Raw genomic sequence first — 18,595 nt, 5'->3', positions numbered from 1 at the left:
TGACTCTATTGAACTTGCTTTTTAGATTGGTTTAGAGTGTGTTAAGGAAGCCTTCGATGAAATATTGCTTGTTTTCATAGTGTGTGGAGGAAGGGGTGAGAGTTTTTTGTTTGTTTTTAGTTTTACCTCCGATTTCAGGTGGTGTAAGCAAAACCGAGGGCAATGATAGGCCACGTGATGCTTCGGATGTGACATTCGCTGGATGTGTTCATTTGTGAAAGTAATAAAATTTTACACATGCTTTGATGATGATTACTAAATAGGGAGACTTTCCTTAACTTTAAATCTCCCAAGTAATAATGAATTTGCATTATATTTAGAAATTGTTTCACATTCTATGGTTTCTTTTTGATAGCTCCCATGTATAATTACTGCTCCCCTCCCATGCTCACTTTGTACGTGTTGCCTGTCTTTTACAGACAAATTTTATGAGGCCCTTGTTAAACTCTGAGCCAAGGGATTAGTTGAAGATCAGCTGCACTAATTAAAGACAAGTTTAACAAGGTAGGGCTCATGTTTAGATTTGAAAATACAAACAAAGGACTTCATTTTTATGATCTTAAAGCCAAAGTGGGGAAAAAACATTGGGAAAATGAACAACACTTAGCCTACCCAAGCAAGTAGAAACTTTTACAGATAAAGGAACCCTGAAGACAATGGACACAGTAATACAAGGTTCTAAAGACAAGTTTCTGGCTGAAATTTTAGGAAAAAAATAACAATATAGCCCCTGAGATGAGCTAAAATAGCCCCTGAGATGAGCTAAAAGGAAATCAATGCCTTTCTATGATAAGTGGAATGACAAAGTAAAGTGAAGTCAGGATTTACTGGAAGGCCTCCTCCTGCCTCCAGATGAGCCGAGTGCAGGAATGTGTTTTAATGCCTGTTTCAAACCCCAGCGGTGGTGTTTTGAATCAGTGCTGCTGACGTAAACACAGACTGAATGTGGATATTTTCCAAAAGTAGAGAATGAAAACAGTTCAGTCAAGATGTACAGTATTAATACAGTAAAGGCTTGCTGCAGCAGCTGGCCACCGGCTTGAGTATCACAGCCATTCAACTCTCCCTGAAGGTGCAGTGCTGCTGGCAGTAAGACTGCTGGTCTCGAGCTCAAGTGATCTGCCTGCCTCTGCCTTGGCCTCCCAAAGTGCTGGGATTATAGGCGTGAGCCACCATGCCTGGCCCAAAGTGTTTCTTTGACAATTTGCTGTATATGAAGTAGTGGAGGTAAGTACACCTGATGAGGAGGAGGATTATAATAGATAACACATCTTAGTTATGATGGTGACCTTTTTGAGACAAGGAGAAATGGGGTGTCAGAGTGGTACATAGGTTATTCTTTCAGTCAGTGGTAGATCGGAGATTCAATCCACATTGGTTCAACTGCAAAGCCCTCTTTCTTAACCGCTATAATATCTTGTCCCCCTTGACTCCTATTCAGCAGCCCAACTTAAAGGATCAATGATTAGATCATTATGGATGAATGTTAGCATATACGATTGGAGGGGGGATAGCAGTGAGTTTGAAAAGGTAAGCTGAGGCAGGTTGTGAAGACATTTTTATACAACCTAACAAGTTTGGAACATCCTCCCAACAATTGGGGAATTTTTATCAAATGATTGTTAATAAGAGAATGACATATAAAATTTTTGTTTTGTCAACATGACTCTTGCAAGGGTATGTAAAGAATATTAAAATGGGAGGAGTTGGGAAACCAGTTAGGTGGTGCAATAACCTAGATATATTATAAACTTGAACACTGGGTGTACAACAAAATAGAAAAAGATGTATTTGAGAGATATGTTTAAGGGAGACTCACCTGGATTTGTGAATCTATCTAATATAGAGGGAGTAGTAAAAAATGACAAGTATGTAATGATGCCATTACTGAGACTGGGGGAAAGGATTAAAGTTAGGAGGGGGGTGAGCTTTGGACAAGATGGGTTTCAAGTGAAGGAGAACATGCAGAACACAACTTGACATCCTGAAGAGTCAGAGCTCAAGAGCAATTAGCCCAAAGATTTGCGAGGCTGGGCGTGGTGGCTCACACCTGCAATCCCAGCACTTTGGAGGGCCGAGATGGGAAGATCACTTGAGCTCAGGAGTTCAGGATCAGCCTGGGCAACATAGTGAGACCACATGTCTACGAAAAGTTTTTAAAAATTAGCAGGTCTTGGTGGCATTCGCCTGTAGTTCCAGTTGCTTGGAAAGCTGCGGTGGGAGAATCACTTGATGCCAGGAGGTCAAGGCTGCAGTGATCTATGATTGCACCACTGCATTCCAGCCTGGGCAACAGAGCAAGACCCTGTCTCAATGAATGAATGAATGAATGAATGAATAAAACAGTTGTGAACCCTCAGCCTGTAAGTGAAAAGAATGGACAAGGTTGTGGGGAGAGGCTGGGGCTGCTTCAAGTAGAAAGATATTGACAGAGTATGAAGGAAAACACCCAAGAACACCATTGGTTTTGAAGGTCTGACCCTCCTTAGCATTTTTCCGATCTGGTGGCTACACTGGGGACTCTGATTGGACATAGGTATTTCCCAAGCCTTCATCAGTATGATTACCAGCCATTCTTTAGGGTGGTTCCTTTAGGCACTAGCAAAGCCATTAGCTCTTGGTTTTTTCCAATATTCTCAGAAGATTAACTCCAAACTTGGGAAAGTTTTGCCCTTTAGAAATCGACTAAGGATTGGTGTAGTCTGGAGATGTGTATAACTCATTCATAATCATTTGATTAGCTGTATCGACCTTTCTGTAGGATTTTTTCCATGAAGTTGGCATGTTGCATTTCTAGTTTTGAAATTAGTGCAGAGATGGATCCACATGAAATGACTGACAACTTCTTAATGAGCTGCAAGTTTCATGTAAAATGTCCTGGAAACTTTACTGGCAGCCTCCTATATCCTAAAAATGTATGAGGTTCTTCCTTCTCTTGTGGTGCCCTCTTTCAGTAACGAAGAGAAGAAATTGGTCATGTTGTCCATTCATAAGCAGCTTTTTAGCAATGGTCACTGCATCAGAAACAATACTGCAAGTAGCTTATGGGAAAATACCCAAGGCACAGGGTAGAGAGTCCTGGCTCTGAGGTCTGACAGCCTGAGTTGGAATCCTAGCTCTTCCTCTTAATCAGCAATGTGTCTTCAGACCAGTGGCAAACCCTCTTTAATCCTTCATTTCCTTATCTGTAAATAATACCTATAGGATTTCTCATGGAATTGCTGAGGATTTTCAACAGGTGTTTTACTTAATATTGGGCACTAGGGAGTGCTACATGTGACTAACGAGCATTAGTGCATCTTGATTAGAGTTGATTTTGCTCTTTTATTCTCTTTTAAAGACCTTTATGAGTGACTGTCTGGAAATGTTTTTATCTGACTTTCCTGAATACCTCAGTGGTACTGTGAATAGTAGAAGATCTGATATTAGGGAATATCGGTCTATCACAGCAGTTCATTCTATTGGATTTGGAAGACTATACTTTTTCAGGGTATTCCTCCCTTCGTCTTACAGAATCACCACTTCACATCTGTAAGCAGAGCGCTGGCTAACTCTGTGGCTTAAGCAGAGGTCAGAACATCTGAAGTGATCTGCAGATATTCTGGTATGTTCATTTTCTTTGTTCTCCAGACCAGGTCACAAGAATGCTTGCCTGAGTCAGCATTGTAGTAGAAGTGTTTCCTTTAATGTCAATTACATAGACTCATGCAGAGCCTAGGCCTTTTCATAGGCCATTATACATATCCAACTTTGTTTGGGTCCAGATATTATTGAAGGGTGCACTGTGTACTGCATATGAAAATAATCCTGCATCGTGTTATCTGGAAAATTACCCCAAATTGCAGTATTAAGATAGATATTGAAGCTCTGCAAAGTAAGCAGTGAAATCCTCCTCCATCTGCTGATTAGGGTTGTGGAATTTACCTGGTAGAGAGAGGAATAATAGGCTGTGCGAAATAGACATTATCAGGAACTGCATACATTTATCACATTTCCTTGGGCAGAACAAAATTGCAGGAGCCTTTATCATTGCATCTACTTGGTTTTCACAAGCTGAGCATGAACACTGTGTTTATATTAGAGGCTTTCCATTTTGTTTTCATCAGAATTCTACAAAGTTTCAATATATGGTTTCCAAGGTACAGGTATACCCCGATCTCCTTAACAGCCATTGTATGACCACTATCTGCCCCAGTTCTAGGTTGGAGGTCACATTCAAGTGCTTGCCTGTCCTTATGGACAGCAGAAACATCTGCCTATTTTTGTATAGCATTTTAAACATCTTCCTCATTATCAGAGAAGCTGTGTTAGGTAATGGTACAAATCCATTTGTCAAGACTCATGCAGGCCTCTGACAATTCTTTATTGCTTCAAAATTACTCTGACCTACGTGCATCTTTCTAACAGGCTTCTGAAAGAAATTCAACCATCCTGCTATAAAAGTAAATCAAAGATAACTCGAAATGTCCTAACTTTGAACCTGAGAGTCCCTAGCTTACATAAGAATGATCCCTATGAACTAGAACAGTTAAGGGAACTTCATGGGAAATATGAGGCTTGCAGCAAGACGTTGGAAAGGAGAGGAGAGCAGAAGAGGTCCAGGTGCTTCCAGGCAGGGCTGTTGCTTGTTGGACATGAGCTGGACCTACAAGCCCACCCCAGCTTTCAACTGGAGTTCAGGGAAGCTCAGTGACAAGGCCAGATGGCTGCCCAGAATCAGCTGGTCATATGCAGAAGCGAGACCACTGAGCTGCTGCTTCTGGATAGAATTGGATCTTAACCAAGCATTCACATAAAGTCAGCCCTTGGTATCTACAGGTTCTGCATGGGCAGATTGAACCAACCTTGAATCAAAAATATTTGGGGAAAAAAAACAATAAAAACTAACTACGACAATTAAAAATACAAATTAAAAAACCAATACAGTGTAACTCTTTACATAGGGTTTACATTGTGCTGGGTATTATACGTGATCTAGAGATGACTTAAAGTGTTGGGAGGATGTGCTTAAGTTATATGCAAACACTACGCCATTTTATGTAATGGACTTGAGCATCGGTGGAATTTGGTATTAGTTGTGGGGAGGGGTATGAAACCAATCCCCCTCAGATGCTGAGGGATGCCTGTATAACATTTAAGCAATGGAGGCTGAGAAAAAAAATAAGTCTCTTAGGCCAGGTGTGGTGGCTCATGCCTGTAATCCCAGCACTTTGGTAGGCCAAGGTGGGTGGATCACCTGAGGTCAGGAGTTCGAGACCAGCCTGCCAAGATAGCAAAACCCCGTCTCTACTAAAAATACAAAAATTAGCCAGGCATGGTCGTGGCAGGCATCTGTAATGCCAGCTACTCACGAGGCTGAGGCAGGAGAATCGCTTGAACCCGGGAGGTGGAGGTTGCAGTGAGCCGAGATCACGCCATTTGCACTCCAGCCTAGGCAACAAGAGCAAAACTCCGTCTCCAAAAAAAAAAAAAAAAAAAAAATTCAATCAGTCTTGTAATGCCCATGAATTTCACAGTCACAGAATGTAATTTTCTTTATTTCTGGTAATAAAATTTATATTCTAACTCTGAGCCCCCACTTCTGACAGACAGCAGAAAAACTCCATCTAGTCACAGCCACAGCCAGTCGACTTGATCCAATTTAGCACTTTCTAAGTTGCTTCTGGTTAAAATTCAGGAATATTCAGAATATTTCCCTTTGATTCCCCTCCTTTCCTTCTATTGCTGCTGGAAGCCATTGCATCTGGAGAGGCAGTCGGGACAGTCAGGGGGACCTGTGTTGGTGACTCAGCCTTCCTCTGCTGTCTGAGCTTTGACCCCAGGGGATTGGACACAGTGCTGCTGGGATGCAAGAGTGGATCTATGGGGTGGCTCCCACCTGGGTCACTGATATGAGTTGAGCCTTCGGCCTGTTCCAGTTTCTGGAAGGAACTGTTCACTCTGCAGCCGCTGCCACGGGGATCCTTATCTCCAGCCAGGCACGTCTGTCAGGCTCTGAGAATCAATCAGTCTCTGTCTGCTTCTTTTTCTCTCTCAGCTAAAGTGGGCACCCCTCAGGCTGTGCAGGGAACTCCTGACCCCATCACTCCCCAGCGGGAGCGGGAGCTGCTGTCTCTGCCCATTCTTCTTGCCCTGGTGACATGGGATGTGTCTCTGAGGCTGCTTCCTTAATCACAAAAGAAGGGAAGCAGGAAGCAAGTGTCTTCCTCGATCCTCCCAAACTTCGTGGAGAAGCCTGTGAGGGCCCCAGCTCCCACGTGACACACTGTGGCATTGTTCTGGGGGTGGGACACCAAACACATGGCCTCTAATTGCTCATAATGATTTTTTCCTCTGCAAATTCTTTCCTTCTCCCTAGTTTGGATGGGGTGGTAAAAAAAACTTGTTTTGCCAGTTGATATCTCTTTTCAAAACTATTTTTGTCTCTCTTTTGAACTAGAGCCAAGATTCTGGAATCTGTTTGCTGTTTTTATTTTTCTTCCTGACAATTCTCCCTGGGGCAAGTGGTAAACTGGCCAGCCCATATGTCTTGGAATATGGGTTTAGGGATGGGGACAGGGCAGTGGAGAGAGGGGCACATCAGTCAACAAGCTATCATATTATCCTGGCAGACAGCACCCAGATCTGATTCATCAGTCAAGGCCCAAGCCAATTTCTCACTTCCTGGAGATTCCAACTGTTTTTTTTTTTAGCTGCCTCCCCAGCCTTGGGAAGGTCTGCTGTGCTTAGCCACTGCAACTGATGAGGAGCAGAGCATGTCCTTGGTTTAGGGAGTGGGGGGTTGAGGGGGTGAGATAACCTTGTTTTCTAGGGTGAATGGGTAGAAGAGTGTTCACTGTTTTTTAGCACATTGAAAATCCAAATATGAGGTTACTCTTTCCATCTTTTAATGTTATTCCTAACAGCCTCGATTAGAGTATTAATGAGGAATCCCTTGAAATATACATATATGTCACTATCTGTTATATATAATGTCAAGACATTAATTATTATTATTTTGAGATAGAGTCTCACTCTGTCACCCAGGCTGGAGTGCAGTGGCACGATCTCGGCTCACTGCAACCTCTGCCTCCTGCATTCAAGTGATTCTCATGCCTCAGCTTCCCGAGTAGCTAGGATTACAGGCACCTGCCATCACGCCCAGCTAATTTTTGTATTTTTTTTTTTTTTTTTTTAGTAAAGACGGGGTTTCACCATGTTGACCAGGCTGGTCTCAAACTCCTGACCTCAGGTGATCCACCCACCTCGGCCTCCCAAAGTGCTGGGATTACAGGCGTGAGCCACCACACCCAGCCAAGAGATTAATTATATATCATATTTTATATACAATTATATAATTGTATATAATGTGTGCCCATATGTATTTCTCTAACAAACTTCTGATTGGATCTTTTTAGGAGCTGGCTATTTGGTCTTGGTGCTTACTCTTTCTTATTTTCTTTGGGTCTACTTTCTTTCCCAAATCTTGGAAATCCATCAGTAACATTGTATCTGAATTCTAAAAAGGAGCAGGAGGGTTTTGGGCCATGTGCTCCTGAGACCAAAGTGAAAGCTGGTCTTCCCTTAACTGCCACAGCCAGCTCCAACCTGCTAGTCCTGTTTCTCCAAGAGAACCTGTTGAGGCCACTGTGTTCTTCACTTTCTGAGCTGGGCTTTTGATGGCTTCCCAGCACTTTGCCTCAGGCATTCATCTTGTTTTTCTTTTATCTTTAATGCTCCCCCTGCTTACCCACTTGGGGTTCTTTTCTTCCTGAAGATTACCTATAGAAATAAACAGTGACTCACTGCAGTTTTTTTTCCATGTCGCCCCCCTCGAGAAGTCCAGACTCTTTGTGTTTTAAGGGTATTTACTTTTTTTTTTTTTGAGATGGAGTTTCGCTCTTGTTACCAAGGCTGGAGTGCAATGGCGCGATCTCAGCTCACTGCAACCTCTGCCTCCCAGGTTCAAGCGATTTTCCTGCCTCAGCCTCCCAAGTAGCTGGGATTACAGGCATGTGCCACCAGGCCTGGCTAATTTTGTATTTTTAGTAGAGACGGGGTTTCTCCATGTTGGTCAGGCTGGTCTTGAACTCCTGACCTCAGGTGATCTGCCTGCCTCAGCCTCCCAAAGTGCTGGGATTACAGGCGTGAGCCACCATGACCGGCCTGGGTATTTACTTTTAACCACAGGACATAACACATTGCTGAATTAATCAGAAGTTCACTCTTACTCTCCTACACTTTGAGACGCTCTGTGGGGAGCTTATCCACAAGCCCCCCTTGCCCTCTAGTTCCCAGTTGGGTTTGGCCAATGGGAGGCACAAGAGGCAATCAGGGACTGGGAAGAAAGTGAGACTAGGATGTTTATTCCCCTTTCCCATCCCTAGGAAAACTGTGTTCCTCTATTCTGTACCCAAGACCACAGCTCTTTTCATGACCCTGGCCTACTGCTCCTGTTCCAGCTTTAAAGTTCTTTGGTTCTGGTAACCACTCCCTCCCTTTGGGCTTCCCGTCTAGGGCTGGTGATGCCTCATCCTCCTGGTTGCTGTTAAGTTCCTTAATTTTTTCTTCCCCTCATGCTGCTCACATTTTGCAAATAGCCAGGCAGACTCTTATTAAAACCTCCTCAGTTACTTCTTTGAGTTTACTATCTACTTTCTCCCGGGAGCCCAGTGAAATCCATGCAGTTGGAGATCCCGGGAGCCCAGTCAAATCCATGCAGTTGGAGATCCCTTCAGCATAGGTCTCTGGGCTGGCTTGCTCCTGGAGGTGTGTCTAAACTGTAGCCCAGCGGTATTTGCAACCCCTGGGAGCTTTGTTAGAAATGCAGAATGTTAGATTCTGCCCCAGACTTCTTAAATCAGAGTCTGCATTTTAACCAGACTCCCAAGTGATTTATATCCACCTAGAGATTAAGAAGCACTGCTTTAGGGAGCAAGTAGCCAGGAGCCTGGTTGGGTTTACCCGTTCTGAATGTAATCGCTTTCATTTCTGGGGAAAGCCCACAACTTTTCTTGCTTCTCCTGCCCTGTCTCCAACCACTTTCCTACCCTCCACTACAGAGCAAAGCTCACACTCCTCTTACCTCTTTCCTTATTTATTCCACAAAGTGTTACTGAATCCATTCTAAACTCCAGGCAAGGGGGCAGATGTTAGGGATACAAAGAATAAGGAAACATGTTACTGCCCTCTATTCAATTTAGTGAAGGGATGAAGACATGATCATAGTCAATTTCAGCGCAGTAGGAGGTACATAACAGAGATGGGAACAAAATGATGTGGAAACAAAGGCCAAAGTTATCCAAAGTTACTTTGCTTGATGAACTTGAAGTCCCTCTGTAAAATACTTTGAAATGTGTTGTGTTTTCTAATTTTAGTCACGTGAAAATATTGAGTAAAGATATCTGATTATAATCTCCTGTCCTCAAGCTTTGTTCGAATGTTACATTTGACAAATAGCAGTATCTCTCCCAAGAACAGCTAGCAGTCCATGGAGTCAGAGCTGTTTGTACTGAGGCAGCTCCTGAGCAGCAAATGCCTGTGGACAACCAGGGTCTGAGGAAATTGAGGAGCTGATTTTTTTTTTCCAAAAGGAAATTCGTGGAGAAAACACCAAAAGATTCCCTCATAAGCTGTCTTTGGAATTAATTTCAGTGCTTGTTAAAACACCTAAATCCCTCTTTCAGAAGGATTCTCCAATAACTTCCTAATTAGGTTCTCTTCTTTTATCATCTGTAAGGAATACTCCCCATTTGAGTCCCTGCATAGTTCACATAAATGAAATAACACAGATTCCAGATTACCTAAGCAAGAGTAGTAGAACACTTTTTCATATCATTATAACTTTTAAAAAAGAAACAGTGGCTTAGGGCTTTGAATATTGATTTAACTGTTCATTCATTCATTCAAGAGGACCAGGTGTGTCACTCAAAATTTAACTCTTTCCTCCCTCCTTCCTGGCACTATAACTCAGTGGTAAAGATAGCTCCATCACTCTGGGTTCCTTCTTTCCACCTCCAATGCATCTTTCTACCTCCAACAAGTCCTTCTTTGGCCCAGTGGTCCCTTAGATCAGCACAGTTGCTTCCTCCTCTTTGCTTCCTTAGTTTGTAAGCACCTGGGACTTGGATTGGCATCTGTGCATACTTGCAGGAATTGATGCGTTGACTGTGGTCCTGGGCCCCTGGTATGTTGTAACCCTTATTGTATGATAAACGACTAAGCCAACCAGCAGGTTTGAGAATTCCAAGGAAGTGGGTGCAGTTGAGAAACTGAGAAAGGGATTACCGTGCCTGTGATGTATAAATGAGTTTCCATGTAGATATGAGCACTAGACTGAGATGGACATTTTCAGGCTTTACTTAGTTTTCCAGTGGCTAATACCATACGGTGATAGTGCATGAAATTAGTTGAGTTGGTCAATATCTGCATTTGAAAAAATGAAATAGAAAAGGAAATAGGTCAGAGTATATCACACATAATGAGACTGTTTCATGAAATTTTTGTTACATGTATGAGGTATGTGTGTACTGGGTAGAGATCTAAATTGTGTTTCTTCATATGGGTTAACATTAAACATTTTTTGGAAAACACTCCCTGAGGAGATGTCTGTTTGAAATTAGGAGAAGTTCTATTGGGAGGAACAATTGGGAGGGAGGTTTATGTCTTTAAATGGGAGAAGAAACGTCAGTTGAACAAAACAGTATTTTGACATGGAGTGACCAGCGTAGTGATTTCCAGAGTTATTCATTTGTACAAGCTAAACTGCAACTAGACATTAGTCCTATTGGGTCATAAGCTTATATATTACACCTTTTTTTATTTTTTCTATTTTATTTTTCCTTTTCTTTAGTTTTTAGTAAAGAATTTTTTGACAAATTATCCTGTCATATATACTTAAAGAAAAAATTAAGAGAATTTTCCTAACTATGCCAGTCCCAAAGGGATAGGTGTATACCCAGGTCAAGATAAGTTGGTGTCAATGAGGATAAAAATGTGAGAACCCAATGGAGAAGAGCAGTCCTCAGGAAGGAAGAGTTGGGGCCCAGTTTCTCTCACCACTCTCTTCTCCCACCATTCGGGCTCCATCATTGTGCCACTGTAACCTTCCAACCACACACCCCCCAGCATGCCTTTTTGGGGTGCGCTGACCACTTCATTCTTTGAAACTATTATTCCAATGTCCTTGCTATTGATAGGTGAATCCCTGAAAGAATGATATAAGATTGTACCATTTAAAATTTGATGAAAAGATCAAAACAAATTATCCTCACAGCAAGAACTGCCATTCAAAGCTTTTAAAACTATTTGCTATGGCTATTGATATATAAATATTAATAATTATAAAAGCTATTTGCTGTGGGGGAAAAAAAATCCCTAAAATAGCAAATTTTCTTTTCAGAGCTCAGCTTCTTACCAGCAAAGTTTTTTATTTTCTAGGCTTTTCCCTTTGGCCTAAAAATATTGAAATGTTCTCATGTGATCATTCATTCACAATTGAAGTTGGGGCTGCGCACGGTGGTTCATGCCTGTGATCCCAGCACTTTTGGGAGGCTGATGCCGACGGATCACCTGAGGTCAGGAGTTTGAGACCAGCCTGGCCAACATGGTGAAACCCCGTCTCTACTAAAAACACAAAAATTAGCTGGGCGTGGTGGTGGACACGTGTAATCCCAGCTACTGGGAAGGCTGAGGCAGGAGAATTGCTTGAACCTGGGAGGCGGAGGTTGCAGTGAGCTGAGATCGTGCCACTGCACTCCAACCTGGGCAACAAGAGCAAAACTCCATTTAAAAAAAAAAAAGGATTGAAGTTGCCCTTGTAAATGTATTTTGAGGATAAGAAAAAAAAAAAAAACTAAAATAAGAATCAGCATCTCTTGAGTGAAGAAAGTTCTTTAAGCTACATTGTTATTATTTACTTTTCCTTTATACTAATAATATATCATTTGCTTTCATGTTTTAGGTAGAGATCATCAATGAGAATGGTTATTAAGATACTTATTTTTTTCCAGGGATGTAGTCTGTAACTGGGGAAAACTTCTTTCATGTAGATTGGTGGTTTTCAACAATGGAAGAAACTTAAAAAAATTAGTTCTATCTAGGCCCTACCCCCAGAAATTCTGATCGTTTTTATCTAAGACAATATAGCATAATGCCTGTGGCACAGACATTAACACTTTACAAAGCTGTGATGTGCAGGCAAAGCAATGGCACTCTGAATTTTAATCTGGTGGGTTGGCTTTCCATAGGTGTCCCCATGGGTGTTTTTTGTTTCACTTTTCAAAAACACAGTTTTAACCAATGTTATCATTCTCTATTAAAAGTGTTAGACACAACTCTCAAAGACAACTGTATTTAAATATACAGGCACAAGAGATTTCTTAATGTAAAAGTTTAATTCCAACTTTTTAAATAATCTAATTCCTATCCATCACAGTTGGATTGACAGTAGGATTACTCCAACTGTAATTTCCTCTTTAACTAATTTGAGTAGTTCTGCTTTGTTCCATGTATTCTGGCTCATTCTGCCTTTTGTCTAGTCAGAAAATACAGGTTGGCTTCAGTTTCTCCTGGCCTTGAGGCATCTGCATGTCTGTAGTTGATAAGGTCTGGATCTGTGTCCCTGCCCAAATCTCATGTTGAATTGTAATCTGCAGTGCTGGTGGTGGGGCCTGGTGGGAAGTGATTGGATTGTGGAGGTGGAGTTCTCATGGGCAGTTTAGCACCACCCACCCTTGTTACTGTATAGTGAGTGAGTTCTCGGGAGATCTGGTTGTTCAAAAGTGTGTAGCACCTCCCTCAGCCCCTTCCTCCTGCTCCGGCCAGGTGACGTGCTAGCTCCCCCTTTGCCTTTTGCCATGATTGTAAGTTTCCTGAGGCCTCCCCAGAAGCCGAGCAGATGCCAGCATCATGCTTCCTGTACAGCCTGTGCAACTGTAAGCAATTAAGCATCTTTTCTTTATGAAATAAATTACCCAGCCTCAGGCATTTCTTTGTTTTCTTTTTGTTTTTTTGTTGTTTGTTTGTTTTTTGTTTTTGTTTTGAGATGAAGTCTTGCTCTGTTGCCCAGGCTGGAGTGCAGTAGAGTGATCTCGGCTCACTGCAAGCTCCACCTCCTGGGTTCACGCCATTCTCCTGCCTCAGCCTTCTGAGTAGCTTGGACTACAGGCACCCGCCACCACACCCAGCTAATTTTTTTGTATTTTTTTTAGTAGAGACGGGGTTTTACCATGTTGGCCAGGATGCTCTTGATCTCCTGACCTCATGATCCACCTGCCTCGGCCTCACAAAGTGCTGGGATTACAGGTATGAGCCACCATGCCCGGCCAGGCATTTCTTTATAGCAATGCCAGGATGGTGTGCCAGACTGTATCAGAGACAAGTGTTACAAAGATGACCAAGATACAGTACTTGCCCAGGAAGAAGAATTCCTGTGGCCACCTCTGTCTTATATCAAGAGATAAGTGTGAAACAGAGTATCCACAACAGTGTTTGGGAAGACAGTGTGAGTGGCTCCCAACTCTACCAGCAAAGGCTTCAAAGGAGTAATGACATTTGAATTGAGTCTTAAAGGATAAATGTATTACTTGGCCTGATAACACAGAAGAAAAGGACATTTTTGTCAAAGAAATCAACCTTGTAAAAATGCCGCAGTTCATGACTTGTACCAGTGAAGGTAGCAAGGTCTGTGTGCTGGTGATGAATTTGCAGGGGATCAGGCTGAAGAAACAAGACTTGGGAGAGAGGATGTGAGACCTTTTTATGACATGCATAGAGTTGGCACCTCAGCCTTTGCATGGTAGGGAGCTAGCTGAAGGCTACCTCCATGACAGATGTACACTTTGAAAAGACAGGCCGGGTGCAGTGGCTCACGTCTGTAATCCCAGCACTTTGGGAGGCCGAGGTGGGCAAATCACTTGAAGTCAGGAGTTAGAGATCAGCCTGGCCAACACAGTGAAACCTGGTCTTTACTAAAAAAAATAAAATAATTAGCCAGGCATGGTGGCGCACACCTGTAATCCCAACTATTCGGGAGGCTGAGGCAGAAGAATTGCTTGAACACGGGAGGCGGAAGTTGCAGTGAGCTGAGATGGCACCACTGCACTCCAGCCTGGGCGACAGATCAAGACTCCATCTCAAAATAAAGGAAGATACAGCTAATCTATATTTCTTTCACCAGAGATCACCACCACTAACAATTCATTCTGGTCGTTTTTCCCTGAATGTTTTACATATGTAGGAAAATTTTACATCCCAATTTTTAATTTAACACTATGAAAAGCATTTCTTTTTATAATAAAGACACTCTATTAGTATACTTTTGATGGCTTCAAAACTACTTTTGTATAGATGCAAAATTAAAATATCAAATTGTTTCTTTTTTTTGTTTGTTTTTTTGTTTTTTTTTTTTGAGACGGAGTCTCACTCTGTCGCCCAGGCTAAAGCACAGTGGCATGATCTCGGCTCACTGCAAGCTTTTCCTCCCAGGTTAAAGTGATTCTCATGCCTCAGCCTCCCGAGAAGCTGGGACTACAGGTGTGCACCACCACCCCTGGCTAATTTTCTGTATTTTTACAAAACACAAAGAGAGACGGGGTTTCACCATGTTGGGCAGGCTGGTCTCAAACTCCTGACCTCAGGTGATCCGCCTGCCTCAGCCTCCCAAAGTGCTGGGATTGCAGGCATGGGCCACCGTGCCCTGCCTCAAATTGTTTCTTTAATGGTTGTTCCCAAATTTTCATAAATAACTTTTTACGTAACATTTTTGGGCATAAAGTTGTCTAAAATTATTTTCATAGGCTAGATACCTTAAGTACACTTAATGATTTAAATCATACTTAACATTAAGACTTTAATGTTGCTATATTGATATTTAGTAAAAGTACAAAACTTGTGCTTTAGAGTTTAGACATATTCAGGATATAAGATAGTTTTGTTGGATTTGGCGAACACTTGCCCTAGGAGAATAAAAAATGATGAATTAGTCCAAAATGTTCCAGTTTTCTAATTTGCCAGACTCAGTAAATGGTATCATCACCAACCAAGAAAAACAGAAGATACAGGGAGAGCAGATTTTGCAGAAAAGATAAGGAGTTCTGTTTGGGACTTGCTGCCTTTGATATACTGCACTGGGAGAAAATCCAAGTTGAACAGAGTGGACAAGTGAGAATGTGCTGTGGAATCAACAAGAGGGGTGGGGAGTCTACCTACCTAGATTTGAGAGCAGTTTGGCAAATAATTGTTAGTAAATGTCATAGAAATTCGTGGGAGAGAGAAGTTGATAAGAACAGAGGGGTAGAGGATGAAACAGAGGAAACACTGCCGCTTCTCAGGGTTGGGTACAAGAGGAGCCAGGGAAATAGACTAAGAAAGAATGATCAGGGAAACCAGGAGACAGTGTTGTCACGGAAGCCTGGAGTGTGAGATTTTCCAGAAAAGAAGGAATGAAAGACTGAATGGTCTGTAGATCCATTACTCAGCACTATCAGACACATTGTCCCCTTTTGATATCCCATAATGAAATTTATAGATAATATAATCTGCTTGTGCACAAAATTTTAGAAATTAATATAATGCCCCAACTATAATATAAAGTGTATTAGTCAGGGTTCTCTAGAGGGACAGAACTAATAGGATATATATATATATATAAAGGGGAGTTTATAAAGTATTAACTTACACTATTACAAGGTCCCACAATAGGCTGCCTGCAAGCTTGAGGAGCAGAGAGCCAGGCCGAGTCTCAACACTGAAGAACTTGGAGTCCGATGTTCAAGGGCAGGAAAAATCCGGCACAGGAGAAAGACGCAGGCTGGGAGGCTAGGCCAGTCTCTCCTTTCCATGTTCCTCTGCCTGCTTTATATTCACTGGCAGCTGATTGGATTGTGCCCACCAGATTAAGGGTGGATCTGCCTTCCCCAGCCCACTGACTCAAGTATGAATCTCTTTTGACAACACCCTCACAGACACACCCAGGATCAATATTTGTATCCTTCAATCCAATTAAGCTGACACTCAGAATTAACCATCACATAAAGGAAGAAGTAAAAGGAAAGTATATTTTATATAATAAGTATTTAAATATGTAAACATTGGGACATGACTAAAACTGACTGAACACATTGAAGGAGTCACTTGGTTGGTCTGATGTGCAGAATTACCATGCATGCTACAAATGGAGAGGGGTCTACATGAGCTGTATTGCTTGTGGTGCCTCAGATGACTTGAATTTCCAGAATGGTGAGTATTTGAACAAAACAAAGTATAGTTTTCCCTCAAATTACACCATGGTTGTATTGCTGTAAAGTTCCATGTATAAAAACATATTTTATGAGTCCTTATTATATGATTCCATTTATTTAGAATTCCATAAAGTGCCAGTTTTTTCTTTTTTTTTTAATTTGTGTTTTTTTTGTTTGTTTGTTTTTTGAGATGGAGTCTCACTCTGTCACCCAGGCTGGATTTTCCTGCCTCAGCCTCCTGAGTAGCTGAGATTACAGGCACCCACCACCATGCCCGGCTAATTTTTGTATTTTTAGTAGAGACGAGGTTTCACCATGTTGGCCAGGCTGGTCTCGAACTCCTGACTTCAGGTGATCCACCTGCCTCGGCCTCCCAAAGTGCTGGGATTACAGATGTGAACCACTGTGCCTGGTTTAAAGTGCAAATTAATTTGTAGATTCAGAAAGCAAATCATGGTTACCTGGAGATGGACGTAGAGGAAGGGATAGAATTACAAATGGGTGTGAGAAGACTTTTGTAACTGATGGAGGTGTATGTGTCCTCGACTGTCATGATGGTTTCATGTGTGAATACAAACGTCAAAACTCATCAGGTCGTACATTTAATACATGTGCAGTTTATTGTTCATCAGTTATGCTCAATAAATTTTTTCAATAAATGTTTAATAAAGCTGAGCAAAAAAATACATTGTATATCTATATTTAAAACTGCATTAACCTCTGATAGTTATAAACAGGTTTTTGTCCTGTGGTGAGTGTCCAGCAGGGATTTGAAAGTCCTGCATGACACAGGACAGTTCTTTCTTGTGCAGTACTGTCCATGCATTTTAGGACTCTTGGCATTCCTGGCCCTGCCAATTAAATGCTAGTCCTTGCAACAATCAGAAAGCGCTCCCACAGCATTCCAGAACACTCCCTATGGAGTGATACAGTGCAAGGGGGAAGCAAGTGTTCATAGCATCAAGTGCCCCTCCTTCATTCTTAGAGTTCTGGCTAAGCAAGAAATCGGGGAAAATAACATAATGGCGCGGTAATCGTGACCTCTGTGGAACTCTGTAGTTCTCCCTCCCGCCGGCTGATACAGTTGTTCCACTGTGACTACATAAATTGCTCCAATCCCTTTTTTCCTCAGAACTATAGGTTCTTAGGTTAACTCATTAGACATATGAATGTTGCTGTTCCTCTTAGCAATGGCTCTCATCTAGCCGGTTTCCAGCCTACTTACAAATGAAATCTGTTCCCTAAAGCTACTTCCAGTATGATGCTCACATTTGCCTCATTCAAAGTGTATTTCAAACATTAAGCAAAACATAATGAAAACCTTGGAAGAAACAACTTATTATTCTGCATGATTTGTTGTGGCTTTTATACTGATTATATTGGGTCCAAAAGTTTTCCACATTTCTGCCCAAAAGACTATTTTTCTTTAAGTCATGACTGGGGCAAGTGATTTGACATCTACAGCTGCTATTTCTTCATAATTAACACACTTACGAGACACAATAAATATGGAACCCTAAAATGCTGTACAATTGTAAGGTCCATCATTGCAATGGGCGGTAATTGACTACAGAAGGCCTTGGTATGTAACAATAGGTAAGGTCTTTTTATGCTCAAAATAAGGACAGATGAGGAACATTACTCCTCTAATAATTCTCTGACCTGTTGTTTTAAGGATTCAGGCCATGGACGCTGTTCTTACCTGTACCTCTATTTTGTTTCATGTTTATGTTCTTCTGCATTTTGTCTTCCTACAGCCAAAGGGAATGGACAGCTTTGAGGTGGACAGAGATAGGGTGGAAGAAGAGAGTTAAATTTACGGCTCTAAGGTTATGCTCTAAGTGGAAGAAAACTAAAGAATTACAATTGATTTTCAGGAAACTATTTGAATGTCTTTCCCTATTCACCCTTTTCCCTCCACCTTCATACATATGTAAAGTCATAATGCGAATTATAAAGTGTTTCTTGGCAGTGACGTTTAAAAGATTGTTGGTTACTCTCTGTGTTCATCAGTAATAGATGTGTATTGGCTTCTAATATGCTGAGGACTTGATTTAGATTTGTCATTCATTCAGAGGGACCCGTGAAGGCTAAGGGTAGTCAAAAAGGATACTAGATGATTTACAATGTAAATAGAAAATATTCTACTCAGACTCATTTATCAATATGGAAGTGTCTGAGATTACTTGCTAGAGGCTCTGTTAGATCATTCATGCAATGGGTATGAAGAGGAGAGACAGGTTATACTTTGTAAATTCTATATGTTAATAAAATGAGTGCTTTATTCATTTTCAGTCAGAAAAAAATAAAAATATTAGATAACAAACACCATTAAACTTTTTCCAGTTAAAAATAAACAATATTTCTCATTAAGA

At 41.6% G+C, this 18,595-nt stretch overlaps 1 protein-coding gene across 7 annotated transcripts in view; it reads left to right on the top strand.

Annotated features, from left to right (window-relative positions):
• Positions 1–18,595, top strand: part of ARHGAP28 (Rho GTPase activating protein 28) — a 184,259-nt gene that overhangs the window by 46,095 nt on the left and 119,569 nt on the right. Inside the window, exon 1 of one of the 7 annotated variants that reach the window (XM_009433674.5) lies at positions 3,514–3,604. The exons of the other annotated variants lie outside the window; for them this stretch is intronic. The gene's annotated coding sequence lies outside the window, so the exon portion shown is untranslated. Of the gene's footprint in view, positions 1–3,513; positions 3,605–18,595 lie in introns of those variants that run through there. 7 annotated transcript variants of the gene reach the window in all.

The sequence above is a fragment of the Pan troglodytes genome, chromosome 17 (assembly GCF_028858775.2).
Source record: "Pan troglodytes isolate AG18354 chromosome 17, NHGRI_mPanTro3-v2.0_pri, whole genome shotgun sequence".
In the NCBI taxonomy this organism is placed as follows: Eukaryota; Metazoa; Chordata; class Mammalia; order Primates; family Hominidae; genus Pan; species Pan troglodytes.
This window is presented reverse-complemented; position numbering and strand designations above follow the sequence as displayed.